Genomic DNA, 11,744 nt, shown 5'->3' on the forward strand with positions numbered 1-11,744 from the left:
CACAGCATCATGTTGGGGGTGCTTTGCTGCAGGAGGGTCTGGTGCACCACTAGAACACCTGGGAAGGACACTGCAGGGCAAATCAGTTTGCAATTTGAATATGTGCAACAACCTACTAAATTCATAGTGACAGGTTGCACAAGTAAACAAGGAGCATAGACTATTTCCCTGACCAGGAATTGAACCCAGGCCACGGCGGTGAGAGCACCGAATCCTAACCACTAGACCACCAGGGAAGGTTGAAGTCATACTAGAGTGCAAATCGGTTCCCAGTGTGAGCTGGTACATATGTGCGATAACCTTCCATATTCATAGTGACAGGTTGCACAAGTAAACATGTAGCAAAAGAGTAGTTCCCTGACCGGGAATCGAACCCGGGCCGCGGCGGTGAGAGCGCCGAATCCCAACCACTAGACCACCAGGGAAGGGTACTAGAATGAAAATCGGTTCCCAGTGTGAGCTGGTACATACAGTTGAAGTCGTGAGTTTCCATCCACTTAGGCTGGAGTCATTAAAACCTGTTTGTCAACCCCTCCACACATTTCTTGTTAACAAACTATAGTTTTGGCAGTCGATTAGGACATCTACTTTGTCCATGACACAAGTAATTTTTCCAACAATTGTTTACAGACCGATTATTTCACTTATAATTCAGTGTATCACAAATCCAGTGGGTCAGAAGTTTACATACACTAAGTTGGCTGTGCCTTTAAACAGTTTGGAAAATTCCCGAAAATGATGTCATGGCTTTAGAAGCTTCTGATAGGCTAATTGACATCCTTTGAGTCAATTGGAGGTGTACCTGTAGATGTATTTCAAGGCCTACCTTCAAACTCAGTGCCTCTTTGCTTGACTCCATGGGAAAACCAAAGGAAATCAGCCAAGACCTCAGAAAAAAAATGTAGACCTCCACAAATCTGGTTCATCCTTGGGAGCAATTTCCAAACGCCTGAAGGTACCTCGCTCATCTGTAGAAACAATAGTACGCAAGTATAAACACCATGGGACCACGCAGGCGTCATACCGCTCAGGAAGGAGACGCGTTCTGTCTCCTAGAGATGAACGTACTTTGGGTCGAAAAGTGCAAATCCATCCCAGAACTACAGCAAAGGACCTTGTGAAGATGCTGGAGGAAACAGGTACAAAATGGTCTATATCCACAGGCAAACGAGTCCTATATCGAAAAGGGCTCGCAAGCCAAAGAACACATCCCAACCGTGAAGCACAGCATCATGTTGGGGGTGCTTTGCTGCAGGAGGGTCTGGTGCACCACTAGAACACCTGGGAAGGACACTGCAGGGCAAATCAGTTTGCAATTTGAAGTGGTACATATGTGCAACAACCTACTAAATTCATAGTGACAGGATGCACAACTAAACAAGGAGCATAAACTATTTCCTTTACCGGGAATCGAACCCGGGCCGCGGCGGCGAGAGCGCCGAATCCTAACCACTAGACCACCAGGGAAGGGTACTAGAGTGCAAATCGGTTCCCAGTGTGAGCTGGTACATATGTGCGATAACCTTCCATATTCATAGTGACAGGTTGCACAAGTAAACATGTAGCAAAAGAGTAGTTCCCTGACCGGGAATCGAACCCGGGCCGCGGCAGCAAGAGCGCCGAATCCTAACCACTAGACCACCAGGGAAGGGTACTAGAGTGAAAATCGGTTCCCAGTGTGAGCTGGTACATACAGTTGAAGTCGTGAGTTTCCATCCACTTAGGCTGGAGTCATTAAAACCTGTTTGTCAACCCCTCCACACATTTCTTGTTAACAAACTATAGTTTTGGCAGTCGATTAGGACATCTACTTTGTCCATGACACAAGTAATTTTTCCAACAATTGTTTACAGACCGATTATTTCACTTATAATTCAGTGTATCACAAATCCAGTGGGTCAGAAGTTTACATACACTAAGTTGGCTGTGCCTTTAAACAGTTTGGAAAATTCCTGAAAATGATGTCATGGCTTTAGAAGCTTCTGATAGGCTAATTGACATCCTTTGAGTCAATTGGAGGTGTACCTGTAGATGTATTTCAAGGCCTACCTTCAAACTCAGTGCCTCTTTGCTTGACTCCATGGGAAAACCAAAGGAAATCAGCCAAGACCTCAGAAAAAAAATGTAGACCTCCACAAATCTGGTTCATCCTTGGGAGCAATTTCCAAACGCCTGAAGGTACCTCGCTCATCTGTAGAAACAATAGTACGCAAGTATAAACACCATGGGACCACGCAGGCGTCATACCGCTCAGGAAGGAGACGCGTTCTGTCTCCTAGAGATGAACGTACTTTGGGTCGAAAAGTGCAAATCCATCCCAGAACTACAGCAAAGGACCTTGTGAAGATGCTGGAGGAAACAGGTACAAAATGGTCTATATCCACAGGCAAACGAGTCCTATATCGAAAAGGGGGAGGCTCGCAAGCCAAAGAACACATCCCAACCGTGAAGCACAGCATTGTGCTTTGCTGCAGGAGGGTCTAGAACATCTAGAACACACTAGAACACCTGGGAAGGACACTGCAGGGCAAATCAGTTTGCAATTTGAAGTGGTACATATGTGCAACAACCTACTAAATTCATAGTGACAGGTTGCACAAGTAAACAAGGAGCATAGACTATTTCCCTGACCGGGAATCAAACCCAGGCCGCGGCGGTGAGAGCGCCAAATCCTAACCACTAGACCACCAGGGAAGGGTACTAGAGTGCAAATCGGTTCCCAGTGTGAGCTGGTACATATGTGCGATAACCTTCCATATTCATAGTGACAGGTTGCACAAGTAAACATGTAGCAAAAGAGTGAAGTATTCCCTGACCGGGAATCGAACCGGGCCGCGAGAGCGCCGAATCCTAACCACTAGACCACCAGGGAAGGGTACTAGAGTGAAAATCGGTTCCCAGTGTGAGCTGGTACATACAGTTGAAGTCGTAAGTTTCCATCCACTTAGGCTGGAGTCATTAAAACCTGTTTGTCAACCCCTCCACACATTTCTTGTTAACAAACTATAGTTTTGGCAGTCGGTTAGGACATCTACTTTGTGCATGACACAAGTAATTTTTCCAACAATTGTTTACAGACCGATTATTTCACTTATAATTCAGTGTATCACAAATCCAGTGGGTCAGAAGTTTACATACACTAAGTTGGCTGTGCCTTTAAACAGTTTGGAAAATTCCCGAAAATGATGTCATGGCTTTAGAAGCTTCTGATAGGCTAATTGACATCCTTTGAGTCAATTGGAGGCGTACCTGTAGATGTATTTCAAGGCCTACCTTCAAACTGTGCCTCTTTGCTTGACTCCATGGGAAAACCAAAGGAAATCAGCCAAGACCTCAGAAAAAAAATGTAGACCTCCACAAATCTGGTTCATCCTTGGGAGCAATTTCCAAACGCCTGAAGGTACCTCGCTCATCTGTAGAAACAATAGTACGCAAGTATAAACACCATGGGACCACGCAGGCGTCATACCGCTCAGGAAGGAGACGCGTTCTGTCTCCTAGAGATGAACGTACTTTGGGTCGAAAAGTGCAAATCCATCCCAGAACTACAGCAAAGGACCTTGTGAAGATGCTGGAGGAAACAGGTACAAAATGGTCTATATCCACAGGCAAACGAGTCCTATATCGAAAAGGGGAAGGCTCGCAAGCCAAAGAACACATCCCAACCGTGAAGCACAGCATCATGTGCTTTGCTGCAGGAGGGTCTGGTGCACCACTAGAACACCTGGGAAGGACACTGCAGGGCAAATCAGTTTGCAATTTGAAGTGGTACATATGTGCAACAACCTACTAAATTCATAGTGACAGGTTGCACAAGTAAACAAGGAGCATAGACTATTTCCCTGACCGGGAATCGAACCCAGGCCGCGGCGGTGAGAGCGCCGAATCCTAACCACTAGACCACCAGGGAAGGGTACTAGAGTGCAAATCGGTTCCCAGTGTGAGCTGGTACATATGTGCGATAACCTTCCATATTCATAGTGACAGGTTGCACAAGTAAACATGTAGCAAAAGAATAAAGTATTCCCTGACCGGGAATCGAACCGGGCCGCGGCGGTGAGAGCGCCGAATCCTAACCACTAGACCACCAGGGAAGGGTACTAGAGTGAAAATCGGTTCCCAGTGTGAGCTGGTACATACAGTTGAAGTCGTAAGTTTCCATCCACTTAGGCTGGAGTCATTAAAACCTGTTTGTCAACCCCTCCACACATTTCTTGTTAACAAACTATAGTTTTGGCAGTCGGTTAGGACATCTACTTTGTGCATGACACAAGTAATTTTTCCAACAATTGTTTACAGACCGATTATTTCACTTATAATTCAGTGTATCACAAATCCAGTGGGTCAGAAGTTTACATACAAACAAGAAGCATGGACTATTTCCCTGACTATTTCCCTGACCGGGAATCGAACCCGGGCCGCGGCAGTGAGAGCACCGAATCCTAACCACTAGACCACCAGGGAAGGGTACTAGAGTGCAAATCGGTTCCCAGTGTGAGCTGGTACATATGTGTAACAACCTACTAAATTCATAGTGACAGGTTGCACAAGTAAACAAGGAGCATAGACTATTTCCCTGACCGGGAATCGAACCCAGGCCGCGGCGGTGAGAGTGCCGAATCCTAACCACTAGAGCACCAGGGAAGGGTACTTGAGTGAAAATCGGTTCCCAGTGTGAGCTGGTACATACAGTTGAAGTCGTAAGTTTCCATCCACTTAGGCTGGAGTCATTAAAACCTGTTTGTCAACCCCTCCACACATTTCTTGTTAACAAACTATAGTTTTGGCAGTCGGTTAGGACATCTACTTTGTGCATGACACAAGTAATTTTTCCAACAATTGTTTACAGACCGATTTTTTCACTTATAATTCAGTGTATCACAAATCCAGTGGGTCAGAAGTTTACATACACTAAGTTGGCTGTGCCTTTAAACAGTTTGGAAAATTCCCGAAAATTATGTCATGGCTTTAGAAGCTTCTGATAGGCTAATTGACATCCTTTGAGTCAATTGGAGGTGTACCTGTAGATGTATTTCAAGGCCTACCTTCAAACTCAGTGCCTCTTTGCTTGACTCCATGGGAAAACCAAAGGAAATCAGCCAAGACCTCAGAAAAAAAATGTAGACCTCCACAAATCTGGTTCATCCTTGGGAGCAATTTCCAAACGCCTGAAGGTACCTCGCTCATCTGTAGAAACAATAGTACGCAAGTATAAACACCATGGGACCATGGAGGCGTCATACCGCTCAGGAAGGAGACGCGTTCTGTCTCCTAGAGATGAACGTACTTTGGGTCAAAAAGTGCAAATCCATCCCAGAACTACAGCAAAGGACCTTGTGATGCTGGAGGAAACAGGTACAAAATTGTCTATATCCACAGGCAAACAAGTCCTAAATCGAAAAGGGCTCGCAAGCCAAAGAACACATCCCAACCGTGAAGCACAGCATCATGTTGGGGATGCTTTGCTGCAGGAGGGTCAGGTGCATCACTAGAACACCTGGGAAGGACACTGCAGGGCAAATCAGTTTGCAATTTGAAGTGGTACATATGTGCAACAACCTACTAAATTCATAGTGACAGGTTGCACAAGTAAACATTAGACTATTTCCCTGACCGGGAATCGAACCCAGGCCGCGGCGGTGAGAGCACCGAATCCTAACCACTAGACAACCAGGGAAGGGTACTAGAGTGCAAATCGGTTCCCAGTGTGAGCTGGTACATATGTGCGATAACCTTCCATATTCATAGTGACAGGTTGCACAAGTAAACATGTAGCAAAAGAGTAGTTCCCTGACCGGGAATCGAACCCGGGCCGCGGCGGTGAGAGCACCGAATCCTAACCACTAGACAACCAGGGAAGGGTACTAGAGTGCAAATCGGTTCCCAGTGTGAGCTGGTACATATGTGCGATAACCTTCCATATTCATAGTGACAGGTTGCACAAGTAAACATGTAGCAAAAGAGTAGTTCCCCGACCGGGAATCGAACCCGGGCCGTGGCGGTGAGAGCGCCAAATCCTAACCACTAGACCACCAGGGAAGGGTACTAGAGTGAAAATCGGTTCCCAGTGTGAGCTGGTACATACAGTTGAAGTCGTAAGTTTCCATCCACTTAGGCTGGAGTCATTAAAACCTGTTTGTCAACCCCTCCACACATTTCTTGTTAACAAACTATAGTTTTGGCAGTCGGTTAGGACATCTACTTTGTGCATGACACAAGTAATTTTTCCAACAATTGTTTACAGACCGATTATTTCACTTATAATTCAGTGTATCACAAATCCAGTGGGTCAGAAGTTTACATACACTAAGTTGGCTGTGCCTTTAAACAGTTTGGAAAATTCCCGAAAATGATGTCATGGCTTTAGAAGCTTCTGATAGGCTAATTGACATCCTTTGAGTCAATTGGAGGTGTACCTGTAGATGTATTTCAAGGCCTACCTTCAAACTCAGTGCCTCTTTGCTTGACTCCATGGGAAAACCAAAGGAAATCAGCCAAGACCTCAGAAAAAAAATGTAGACCTCCACAAATCTGGTTCATCCTTGGGAGCAATTTCCAAACGCCTGAAGGTACCTCGCTCATCTGTAGAAACAATAGTACGCAAGTATAAACACCATGGGACCACGCAGGCGTCATACCGCTCAGGAAGGAGACGCGTTCTGTCTCCTAGAGATGAACGTACTTTGGGTCGAAAAGTGCAAATCCATCCCAGAACTACAGCAAAGGACCTTGTGAAGATGCTGGAGGAAACAGGTACAAAATGGTCTATATCCACAGGCAAACAAGTCCTATATCGAAAAAGGCTCGCAAGCCAAAGAACACATCCCAACCGTGAAGCACAGCATCATGTTGGGGGTGCTTTGCTGCAGGAGGGTCTGGTGCACCACTAGAACACCTGGGAAGGACACTGCAGGGCAAATCAGTTTGCAATTTGAAGTGGTACATATGTGCAACAACCTACTAAATTCATAGTGACAGGATGCACAACTAAACAAGGAGCATAGACTATTTCCTTTACCGGGAATCGAACCCGGGCCGCGGCAGTGAGAGCGCCGAATCCTAACCACTAGACCACCAGGGAAGGGTACTAGAGTGCAAATCGGTTCCCAGTGTGAGCTGGTACATATGTGCGATAACCTTCCATATTCATAGTGACAGGTTGCACAAGTAAACATGTAGCAAAAGAGTAGTTCCCTGACCGGGAATCGAACCCGGGCCGCGGCGGTGAGAGCGCCGAATCCTAACCACTAGACCACCAGGGAAGGGTACTAGAGTGAAAATAGGTTCCCAGTGTGAGCTGGTACATACAGTTGAAGTCGTAAGTTTCCATCCACTTAGGCTGGAGTCATTAAAACCTGTTTGTCAACCCCTCCACACATTTCTTGTTAACAAACTATAGTTTTGGCAGTCGGTTAGGACATCTACTTTGTGCATGACACAAGTAATTTTTCCAACAATTGTTTACAGACCGATTATTTCACTTATAATTCAGTGTATCACAAATCCAGTGGGTCAGAAGTTTACATACACTAAGTTGGCTGTGCCTTTAAACAGTTTGGAAAATTCCCGAAAATGATGTCATGGCTTTAGAAGCTTCTGATAGGCTAATTGACATCCTTTGAGTCAATTGGAGGTGTACCTGTAGATGTATTTCAAGGCCTACCTTCAAACTCAGTGCCTCTTTGCTTGACTCCATGGGAAAACCAAAGGAAATCAGCCAAGACCTCAGAAAAAAAATGTAGACCTCCACAAATCTGGTTCATCCTTGGGAGCAATTTCCAAACGCCTGAAGGTACCTCGCTCATCTGTAGAAACAATAGTACGCAAGTATAAACACCATGGGACCACGCAGGCGTCATACCGCTCAGGAAGGAGACGCGTTCTGTCTCCTAGAGATGAACGTACTTTGGGTCGAAAAGTGCAAATCCATCCCAGAACTACAGCAAAGGACCTTGTGAAGATGCTGGAGGAAACAGGTACAAAATGGTCTATATCCACAGGCAAACGAGTCCTATATCGACATAACCTGAAAGGCCGCTCAGCGAGGAAGAAGCTACTGCTCCAAAGCAATTTCCAAACCCCTGAAGGTCCCACGTTCATCTGTACAAACAATAGTACGCAAGTAGAAACAGCATGGGACCAGGCAGGCGTCATTCCGCTCAGGAAGGAGACAGGCGCTCTGTTTCCTAGAGATGAACTTACTTTGGTGCGAAAAGTTCAAATCAATCCCAGAACAACAGCAAAGGACCTTGCGAAGATCCTGGAGGAAACAGTCACAAAAGTATCTATATCCACAGGCAAATGAGTCCTATATCGACATAACCTGAAAGGCCGCTCAGCGAGGAAGAAGCTACTGCTCCAAAGCAATTTCCAAACCCCTGAAGGTCCCACGTTCATCTGTTCAAACAATAGTACGCAAGTAGAAACAGAATGGGACCAGGCAGGCGTCATTCCGCTCAGGAAGGAGACGCGCTCTGTCTCCTAGAGATGAACGTACTTTGGGTCGAAAAATGCAAATCAATCCCAGAACAACAGCAAAGGACCTTGCGAAGATCCTGGAGGAAACAGTCACAAAAGTATCTACAGTGCCTTGCGAAAGTATTCGGCCCCCTTGAACTTTGCGACCTTTTGCCACATTTCAGGCTTCAAACATAAAGATATAAAACTGTATTTTTTTGTGAAGAATTAACAACAAGTGGGACACAATCATGAAGTGGAACGACATTTATTGGATATTTCAAACTTTTTTAACAAATCAAAAACTGAAAAATTGGGCGTGCAAAATTATTCAGCCCCCTTAAGTTAATACTTTGTAGCGCCACCTTTTGCTGCGATAACAGCTCTAAGTCGCTTGGGGTATGTCTCTATCAGTTTTGCACATCGAGAGATTGAATTTTTTTCCCATTCCTCCTTGCAAAACAGCTCGAGCTCAGTGAGGTTGGATGGAGAGCATTTGTGAACAGCAGCTTTCAGTTCTTTCCACAGATTCTCGATTGGATTCAGGTCTGGACTTTGACTTGGCCATTCTAACACCTGGATATGTTTATTTTTGAACCATTCCATTGTAGATTTTGCTTTATGTTTTGGATCATTGTCTTGTTGGAAGACAAATCTCCGTCCCAGTCTCAGGTCTTTTGCAGACTCCATCAGGTTTTCTTCCAGAATGGTCCTGTATTTGGCTCCATCCATCTTCCCATCAATTTTAACCATCTTCCCTGTCCCTGCTGAAGAAAAGCAGGCCCAAACCATGATGCTGCCACCACCATGTTTGACAGTGGGGATGGTGTGTTCAGGGTGATGAGCTGTGTTGCTTTTACGCCAAACATAACGTTTTGCATTGTTGCCAAAAAGTTCAATTTTGGTTTCATCTGACCAGAGCACCTTCTTCCACATGTTTGGTGTGTCTCCCAGGTGGCTTGTGGCAAACTTTAAACAACACTTTTTATGGATATCTTTAAGAAATGGATTTCTTCTTGCCACTCTTCCATAAAGGCCAGATTTGTGCAATATACGACTAATTGTTGTCCTATGGACAGAGTCTCCCACCTCAGCTGTAGATCTCTGCAGTTCATCCAGAGTGAACTTGGCTGCATCTCTGATCAGTCTTCTCCTTGTATGAGCTGAAAGTTTAGAGGGACGGCCAGGTCTTGGTAGATTTGCAGTGGTCTGATACTCCTTCCATTTCAATATTATCGCTTGCACAGTGCTCCTTGGGATGTTTAAAGCTTGGGAAATCTTTTTGTATCCAAATCCGGCTTTTAACTTCTTCACAAAAGTATCTCGGACCTGCCTGGTGTGTTCCTTGTTCTTCATGATGCTCTCTGCGCTTTTAACGGACCTCTGAGACTATCACAGTGCAGGTGCATTTATACGGAGACTTGATTACACACAGGTGGATTGTATTTATCATCATTAGTCATTTAGGTCAACATTGGATCATTCAGAGATCCTCACTGAACTTCTGAAGAGAGTTTGCTGCACTGAAAGTAAAGGGGCTGAATAATTTTGCACGCCCAATTTTTGATTTGTTAAAAAAGTTTGAAATATCCAATAAATGTCGTTCCACTTCATGATTGTGTCGCACTTGTTGTTGATTCTTCACAAAAAAATACAGTTTTATATCTTTATGTTTGAAGCCTGAAATGTGGCAAAAGGTCGCAAAGTTCAAGGGGGCCGAATACTTTCGCAAGGCACTGTATATCCACCGGCAAATTAGTCCTATATCGACATAACCTGAAAGGCTGCTCAGCAAGGAAAAAGCTACTGCTGCAAAACCGCCAGAAAAGAAGCCAGACTACAGTTTGGGGACAAAGACCCTAGTTTTTGGAGAAATGTCCTCTGGTCTGATGAAAGAAAAACAGAACTGTTTGGCCATAATGACCACTGTTATGTTTGGAGGAAAAAGGGGGAGGTTTGCAAGCCAAGGAACACCATCCCAACCGTGAAGGACGGGGGTGGCAATATCATGTTGTGGGGGTGCTTTTCTGCAGGAGGGACTGGTGAACCACTAGAACACCAGGGAAGGACACTGCAGGGCAAATCGGTTTGCAATTTGAAGTGGTACATACAGTATGTGCGATAACCGACTAAATTCATTGTGACAGGTTGCATCAGTAAACAAGGAGCAAAATACTAGTTTCCTGATCGGGAATCAAACCTTGGCTACAGTGGTGAGACTGACAATGCCTAACCACTAGACCACCAGGGAAGGATAAAGTTTATGAATCGCTTCACAATATGAAATGGTAAAGTTACTGTATGTTTAATGTCCTGCAGAAATCATTTTCAAAGCTACATGGAACCTATGGGCCCCATCCCAAAAACAAGCCCTAGCCCTTACTCCGTAGCCAACAAATTTGAGTAGATCTTAAAGGATAGTTCTGGCGCAAGGAGTTTTCAGGGGGGACCGACCCATTTCTGCTGCTAGAATTTCTTGGAACCCCAATTTTTTCCCCAATAATTTATTGCGGCCCCATCCCACCCCACTGGGGTCACGACCCCAACTTTGACTACCACTATTTTAATGGGTTGATATGGTGCTATGGGTTGTTTCTGGACTGGCTGGGCATATTGACTAGTACAAACAAAGTGTTGCTATAGGGCACAAAAGTACTGCTATTTTATGAGTCATCAATATCATCATTGATATGCAGAACTCAGTGTTTGAAGAAGCACTATCAATATCCAGATTAGTGTACATTAGTAAGTAATTCTTTATCCTTAGTATATCTAACGCAAAGAACACTGGTAATAATGCCAGCAGCAAAAGAGTCTCATGCTCTACCGACTGAGCTAGCCAGGCTTTTGCCTGATCTGATCTAAATGTAAAATCAATTCATATTGGGGATCTTAATAAAATAGAAAAAAACACCAACATATCGTTAGTTTTTTTTAACTTCACTATATGTAATGCTCGATAGACTGTTCCTGGTGGAATGGGAGTGTAAATCCAGCAATAGGTAATTGGCACATTGGATTATTTTGGTAGAGCAATTCAACTGATCCATCACAAGTTCCATTGTTAGATGTTACCACAAAATGTAGTAGACAAAAGTATTTTGTATCTACATAATTGTTGTAGCTCATATATAACCAGTCAGTTATTTTTGGCAGCTATTTGCAATAGTAGGCTCTCTGGAACTAATGTCAGCTACTTTAGCTAGCCACAGCTTTGACATCTGACCGCCGGCCTGCTGCTAGCTAGATACTGTAGCGATCAACCACGTTAACTCCACTATTTCGCA

At 44.6% G+C, this 11,744-nt stretch overlaps 13 non-coding genes across 13 annotated transcripts; all 13 read right to left on the bottom strand.

Moving 5' to 3' along the window:
- Nucleotides 1–164: 164 nt before the first annotated feature.
- Nucleotides 165–236, bottom strand: trnae-cuc. Its single transcript has one exon. It is a non-coding gene; the product is annotated as a tRNA-Glu (tRNA).
- Nucleotides 237–353: 117 nt separating this feature from the next.
- Nucleotides 354–425, bottom strand: trnae-cuc. Its single transcript has one exon. It is a non-coding gene; the product is annotated as a tRNA-Glu (tRNA).
- A 970-nt stretch (nt 426–1,395) lies between these two features.
- trnae-cuc lies at nt 1,396–1,467 on the bottom strand. The gene has a single exon. It is a non-coding gene; the product is annotated as a tRNA-Glu (tRNA).
- A 109-nt stretch (nt 1,468–1,576) lies between these two features.
- trnak-cuu lies at nt 1,577–1,648 on the bottom strand. Its single transcript has one exon. It is a non-coding gene; the product is annotated as a tRNA-Lys (tRNA).
- Nucleotides 1,649–2,622: 974 nt separating this feature from the next.
- Nucleotides 2,623–2,694, bottom strand: trnae-cuc. Its single transcript has one exon. It is a non-coding gene; the product is annotated as a tRNA-Glu (tRNA).
- A 1,144-nt stretch (nt 2,695–3,838) lies between these two features.
- trnae-cuc lies at nt 3,839–3,910 on the bottom strand. The gene has a single exon. It is a non-coding gene; the product is annotated as a tRNA-Glu (tRNA).
- A 113-nt stretch (nt 3,911–4,023) lies between these two features.
- Nucleotides 4,024–4,094, bottom strand: trnae-cuc. Its single transcript has one exon. It is a non-coding gene; the product is annotated as a tRNA-Glu (tRNA).
- Nucleotides 4,095–4,392: 298 nt separating this feature from the next.
- trnae-cuc lies at nt 4,393–4,464 on the bottom strand. The gene has a single exon. It is a non-coding gene; the product is annotated as a tRNA-Glu (tRNA).
- Nucleotides 4,465–4,572: 108 nt separating this feature from the next.
- trnae-cuc lies at nt 4,573–4,644 on the bottom strand. The gene has a single exon. It is a non-coding gene; the product is annotated as a tRNA-Glu (tRNA).
- A 961-nt stretch (nt 4,645–5,605) lies between these two features.
- trnae-cuc lies at nt 5,606–5,677 on the bottom strand. Its single transcript has one exon. It is a non-coding gene; the product is annotated as a tRNA-Glu (tRNA).
- Nucleotides 5,678–5,786: 109 nt separating this feature from the next.
- On the bottom strand, nt 5,787–5,858 carry trnae-cuc. Its single transcript has one exon. It is a non-coding gene; the product is annotated as a tRNA-Glu (tRNA).
- Nucleotides 5,859–5,967: 109 nt separating this feature from the next.
- On the bottom strand, nt 5,968–6,039 carry trnae-cuc. Its single transcript has one exon. It is a non-coding gene; the product is annotated as a tRNA-Glu (tRNA).
- A 1,151-nt stretch (nt 6,040–7,190) lies between these two features.
- trnae-cuc lies at nt 7,191–7,262 on the bottom strand. The gene has a single exon. It is a non-coding gene; the product is annotated as a tRNA-Glu (tRNA).
- Nucleotides 7,263–11,744: the final 4,482 nt, after the last annotated feature.

This window comes from Oncorhynchus mykiss, chromosome 10 (assembly GCF_013265735.2).
Source record: "Oncorhynchus mykiss isolate Arlee chromosome 10, USDA_OmykA_1.1, whole genome shotgun sequence".
NCBI lineage: Eukaryota > Metazoa > Chordata > Actinopteri > Salmoniformes > Salmonidae > Oncorhynchus > Oncorhynchus mykiss.